Here is a 6,859-nt window from a genome sequence, read left to right as displayed (position 1 = left end):
ATATATTTTAGCCTCTAGCCAGTTATAGATAGCGGTCGAGGGCACAAAATTGTGAAAGATCAATTGTTTTACAAATAGCTCCTGGGCTGGCAGCTCCCGAGGGAGCTCCTTGGCCATCCGTTGCCATCCTTTGCTCTTTCTCCCCCAGTCTCCTCTCTTCTGCTGTTTAAGTTCCCCTGGCTCTAATAGTGGGTGCAACAAAAACACATGATCTGGTCATTATCACATTGCTGTTTGTGGGATCTTGCTGTTCACAAATTGGCTGCTGCGTTTCCCACATTACAACAGTGACTCCACTTCCAAAAGTACTTCATTAGCTGAAAAGCGCATTGAGACGTCCGGTGGTCGTGAAAGGTGCTATATAAATGCAAGTCTTTCTTTTTATTCTGAAAATGACTGAATTGCCTCTGACCCGAGGGGAGTCAGGCGGAACGTTTGTTGGCGGGGTGAGGTGCGCCGGCCGGCGGGTTTAGCGCGGGGACGCGGGACCGGAGGGAAGATGGCGGCGCCCATGTGAGGGGGAAAAGCGGCTTCTTGTTGTTTAAAAGAGGAAGAAAACCGGGTTTAAAAAACCCAACGGAGCCGCGGAGAAAGAGCCACCCTGGGAGTGGGCACCCGCTAGCCGCCGATAAGGCCCCGGAGTTGGGGTAAGTGGGGCCGGAGAGGCGCCGGGAGCGGGAATGAGTGGGCGGGCTGGGCCCTGGAGACTAGGCCCAGGTCCCCCTCCTCTCCCCTCCCCCAGCCTCAGGCCCAGGACCCACATTCAGCCCAGTTCAACCTGAGCAGCACTTTCACATTCCACTCAAACTTCTCATTCACTTCAACCTCTTACACTTAGTCACACTTAAAAACATTAGCTCATTTTAACCCCTCTTTAATTTTATTGTAATCTATTTGATTTAAAAAAACATGATCTTAATTTCTTAAATATAAATTAATTTTCTATGTTTTAAATTCTAACCTTATTCAAAGAAAGAAAGACTTGCATTTATATAGCGCTTATCCCTCAACCAACATCACTAGAAAACAGATTATCTGGTCATCATCACATTGCTGTTTGTGGGAGCTTGCTGTGCACAAATTGCCTGCCACATTTCCTACATTACAACAGTGACCACACTTCAAAATACTTCATTGGCTGTAAAGCGCTTGGGGATGTCTGGTGGTAGTGAAAGGCGCTATATTAATGCAAATGTTTCTTTTAAATGTACTGGGTCCAGTTCTGTGTGGTGAAGGTCCTCCCACAGTGCTGTTAAGGAGCCAGTTCCAGGATTTTGACCCAGCGACGATGGAGGATCGGCCGATGTATCTCCAAGTCAGGATGGTGTGTGACTTGGAGGGGAACTTGGAGGTGACGGTGTTCCAATGCGCCTGCTGCCCTTGTCCTTCTGGGCGGTAGAGGTGGCGGGTTTGGGAGGTGCTGCCGAAGAGGCCTTGGCGAGTTGCTGCAGTGCAATAGAGAGCGATGAATATCCGGAATGTTACTTCAAGTGAATCTGTGCAATTTGGACAAGGAGACACGGCTTCAGACTAGTTAAAGGTAACTCGGGCTGTTATCAGGAAGGTTTACTTCACACAGAGGGAGTGACCAATACTTGGAATGGACTGGCAGATAGAGGACTGGGGCACGAGGCACAATCCTGGAATGGGTTAAGGAACAATTGGAGGCAGCGATGGGCTGTTCTGGATGGGAGCATTAAGATGGGCCGAATGGCCAGCCACATCCGGAATGATCATCTGGAGCAGCTCGAATTCCCAAATTCAGGAGGTGGGATCTCCTGGAGGTGTAGCTAAAATACTGAACACTGACCTCCAAATGCTGGTTTTTAATTTAGATTTTCAAAGGAGTCACCTAAAGGATATCGAAAGGGATCAAAGGAGGAATCTCATCCTGTGCCTGATCGAAGCATCGCAGCAGACAAAGGAACCGGGTCCCGGAGCAGAGACGCACCCAGGGCCCATTGCAGGAGTGTCCTGGAGGATCCCTGCAGGAGTGTCCAGGAACTGACCAGGGATGGGACGCTCTTGTTACATAGACAAGAGATTCACATTTATATAGCGCCTTTCACATCCTCGGGACATCCCAAAGCTCTTCACAGCCAATGATGTACTTTTTGAAGTGTGGTCACTGTTGTAGTGTAGGCAACACAGCAGCCAGTTTGCGCACAGCAAGCTCCCACAAACAGCAATGTGATGGGAACACCACCACCTCCAAGTTTCCCTCCAAGTCACACACCATCCTGACTTGTAGATATATCACCATTCCTTCATCGTCGCTCGGTCAAAATCCTGGAAATTCCTCGCTTACAGCACTGGGAGCACCTTCACCACACGGACTGCAGCGGTTCAAGAAGGCGGCTCACTGCCACCTTCTCAAAGGGCAACTAGGGATGGGCAATAAATGCCGGCCTTGCCAGCGACGGCCACATCCCATAAATCCATGACTAGATTAAAAATAAGACCAGACCATCTGTTTTTAGTGATTATTGGTTGAGTGATAAATATTAACCCAGGACACCTGGGATAACTTCCCCTGCTCTTGTTCCAATAGAGGCTGCAGAGTCTTTTACGTCCACCTGAGAGGGCAGACGGGGCCTCAGTTTAACGTCTCATCTGAAAGATGGCAGCTCCGACAGTGCGGCACTCCCTCAGTACAGTCCCTCTGACAGTGTGGCACTCCCTCAGTACTGCCCCTCCGACAGTGCAGCGATCCCTCAGTACTGCCGCTCCGACAGTGCAGCGCTCCCTCAGCACTGCCCCTCTGACAGTGCGGCGCTCCCTCAGTACTGCCCCTCCGACAGTGCCGCGCTCACTCAGTACTGCCCCTCCGACAGTGCAGCGCTCCCTCAGTACTGCCCCTCCGACAGTACGGCGCTCCCTCAGCACGGCCCCTCCGACAGTGCCGCGCTCACTCAGTACTGCCCCTCCGACAGTGCAGCGCTCCCTCAGCACTGCCCCTCCGACAGTGCAGCGCTCCCTCAGTGCTGCCCCTCTGACAGTGCAGCACTGCCTCAATACTGCCCCTCCGACAGTGCAGCACTCCCTCAGTACTGCCCCTCCGACAGTGCAGTGCTCCCTCAGTACTGTCGCTCCGACAGTGCGGCGCTCCCTCAGTACTGCCCCTCCGACAGTGCGACGCTCCCGCAGTACTGCCCCTCCGACAGTGCGGCGCTCCCTCAGTACGGCCCCTCCGACAGTGCAGTGCTCCCTCAGTACTGCCGCTCTGACAGTGCGGCGCTCCCTCAGTACTGCCGCTCCGACAGTGCAGCACTCCCTCAGTACGGCCCCTGTGACAGTGCGGCGCTCCCTCATTACTGCCCCTCCGACAGTGCGGCGCTCCCTCGGTACCGCCCCTCTGACAGTGCAGCACTCCCTCAGTACTGCCCCTCCGACAGTGCAGCACTCCCTCAGTACTGCCCCTCCGACAGTGCGGCGCTCCCTCATTATTGCGCTGGGAGTGTCGGCCTGGATTATGTACTGAAGTTTGAGGAGTGAGACTCGAATTTTTCCTGCCTCAGCCTCTAAGTGAGCAACGTTTACTTTTGCTACTCTCTTCCTTCCTACATACTTGTCGATGCTCTTACAATCTGTTTTTATATTTCTTGCTACTTTACTCTCACATTCTATTTTCTCCCTTTTTATCAATTTTTTGGTCGTCTTTTGCTGGTTTCTAAAGCTCTCCCAATCCTCAGACATACTCGCATCTCCCTCAAGAAACGTGTCTGTTTCCACCCATCTGACCGGAACCATTCTGTCCCTTGAATAGTGAGAGGAGTGACTGAGTACAGTGAGTGATACAGAGAGACACCAACAGAGGGAGATAGTGAGAGGTGTGACTGAGTACAGTGAGTGATACAGAGAGACACCAACAGAGGGAGATAGTGAGAGGTGTGACTGAGTACAGTGAGTGATACAGAGAGACACCAACAGAGGGAGATAGAGAGAGGTGTGACTGAGTACAGTGAGTGATACAGAGAGACACCAACAGAGGGAGATAGAGAGAGGTGTGACTGAGTACAGTGAGTGATACAGAGAGACACCAGCAGAGGGAGATAGAGAGAGGTGTGACTGAGTACAGTGAGTGATAGAGAGACACCAACAGAGGGAGATAAAGAGAGGTGTGACTGAGTACAGTGAGTGATACAGAGAGACACCAACAGAGGGAGATAGTGAGAGGGGGACTGAGTACAGTGACTGATAGGGAGAGACACCAACAGAGGGAGATAGAGAGAGGTGTGACTGAGTACAGTGAATGATACAGAGAGACACCAACAGAGGGAGATAGAGAGAGGTGTGACTCAGTACAGTGAATGATACAGAGAGACACCAGCAGAGGGAGATAGTGAGAGGTGTGACTGAGTACAGTGAGTGATACAGAGAGAGCGAGAAGCCAGAGGCTAGAGATAAGACAATACAGAGCCGGACTGAACAGCTGCACTCCCACACTGAACAACAGCAGCAGACACACAATACAAGGGGTGCCACACAGACCGACCAGCATACTGAAGCTCAGTCTTCCCCCACCACTGTGGAACCACAAGCGAGCCGCTCACAAGAGGAGCGCACACACCAGACACGACCACCCCAATCCAACACACACCCTATGAGTCCAGGCGAAAGCCACCAGACAGTAAACACCAACAAGGCTGACATCGTAACACTCATAGGCCTAGAAATTCAGTTTGGGCCGCCAGCTCGCTTGCGCCCAGAAGTTACCGCTGCGCACGGAGCCACTTGCGCCCGCCGGAAATTCAGTTTCAGCGCCCCAAGTCGAAGCCGGCCGCTATTCAAGGGTGTGGCCGCCCCCACTTGGGGCGCTGAAACTGAATTTCGGCGTGCTAGGTGCCGCAGCGCCACCCGCTGCGGAGCGGCAGGCTGCGGTACTGCAAGCCTTCCTCCCTCTCTTAAGGGGGAGGTGCCTGCAACAGCGAGATCGCCGCTCGCTAGTGCCGGCAAATGAGCCCGGCACCACGGAGAAGTGCCGGGCTCCCGGAAAACAGCCGGCAATGCCGCGGGGGGGGGTGGTGGAGGAGGCCGGGGAAGGAGGTGCGGGCAGGCGGCCGCCGAAAAAGCGGCCGGCCGCACCTCCGCCTTAACTCGCCCCACTAAGGCTGCAGGACAGCTCCGTTTTCAGAGCGCTGTTTGCGGCCGCTGCGGAAGAGGCGGCCGCAACTTAATATGGCGGTCGGGCCGGTAGCGGGGCGGTAGTGGGGCACTGCGCACACCGATGATGTCATCGGTGGCGGCGCAGCGCTACTGGCTAACGCCGCCATTACCGCAGCGCTGAATATTGGCGCAATCTCAGCAAGTGGCGCAAAAGCCCTCTTTGGGCGATAACTGGGCGCAAAGCCTACTGAGTTTCTAGCCCAGAGACTCAAATGGGAAATTTCTATGGGAGAAAAAGCTCTTCCCTAGACATATAGTAAAAAAGATCCGGTGCCCAACAACAGACAGAGCCCTGGAATGGCTGCCCAAAACCCGATTAGACTCCCCCCAACTCATAATAATACACACTGGCACAAATGACCTAAAGGCCCAGCAGAAAGGGGTAGCAACATCGCTCAGAGCAGTGATTGAGAAGGCAAGCAACACATTCCCAAACACTAGAATCACTGTTTCCACAATATTGCCGAGAACAGACTTTAACAACAACACAATTCATGAGATAAATGCCAGCATAGCAAGAGACTGTGAATTAAAACACAACGTGCACCTGGCCCAACACCCCACCCTCGATGTGAAATGTCTTCACGACCGCGTCCACATCCACAGGAAATGAATATCGATCTTTGCTAAAGCCCTGAAGGACATCACTTTTAACCGGGTCCATACCCAGACTCCAGGAGGACCCCCCCCCCCGATCACCAGAGATCAGCGGGGTACATACCAGACTACTACAGAGACCACCACCACACCAACTGGGACCAGAGAGGATCCCCATGCACAACAACAATATCAGACCTGCACCGCTCCTGTCCTACAGGGGAACAGGACTGCCCCCAGCCAGACAGAGGGAGAGATGCACAGGGCGTACACAATACCTCAGGCAGAGACAATCCATTAAGAGACACTAAGCAGACGTGCAGCAGCATCTACTTCCGCCTTATGGATCAGAAAATGGAAAAAAAAATCAAGGACTAATTACTAGAAAGAATTGTAACCAAGTAGTATTAGCATTTATAGACAATTGAGATGATCTTTTTTCCCCCATTTAGACACGACAAACACATATCATTCTTTAACCTATCATAGTAAAAGATCAAACTTAACATGAAATCCTTATATATTTTGACCTGGAATATCCAAGGTCTACGCTCTTCGGTGCTCGACGTGAAGAGTATGACCCCAGAGTTCATAGATGAAACTAAAGATCCGGATATTATCATTTTACAGGAAACTTGGTATAGAGGAGAAGGACACACTGGCTGTCCCCAAGGGTACACAGAGCTGGTGGTCCCCTCCAATAAATTGCCAGGAGTAACCCAAGGCAGAGACTCCGGAGGCATACTGATTTGGTTTAAAACAGAGCTTAAGAATTGCATCAAATTTATAAAAAAGGGCGAAAACCACATGTGGCTCAAAATTGAGAGGGAGATTATCTCTAACACCCAAGACGTTTTCATTTGCGCACTCTATATCCCCCCAATGGAATCCCCGTACTTTAAAGAGGACGCCTTCTCCAACATTGAGAGGGAGATTATCCAATTCCACGCCCAGGGGAACGTGTTGATCTGTGGTGACCTCAATTCAAGAACTGGCGAAGAACCAGACTTCACCAATAATCAGGAAAACAATTACATATTCGGGAATAACCACTTCGATATCCCTTCCCATCCATACAGGCATAACTGCGACAAGC

The sequence above is a fragment of the Somniosus microcephalus genome, chromosome 12 (genome assembly GCF_052327205.1).
Source record: "Somniosus microcephalus isolate GS21.2 chromosome 12, FLI_Smic_1.0, whole genome shotgun sequence".
Lineage (NCBI taxonomy): Eukaryota > Metazoa > Chordata > Chondrichthyes > Squaliformes > Somniosidae > Somniosus > Somniosus microcephalus.
This window is presented reverse-complemented; position numbering follows the sequence as displayed.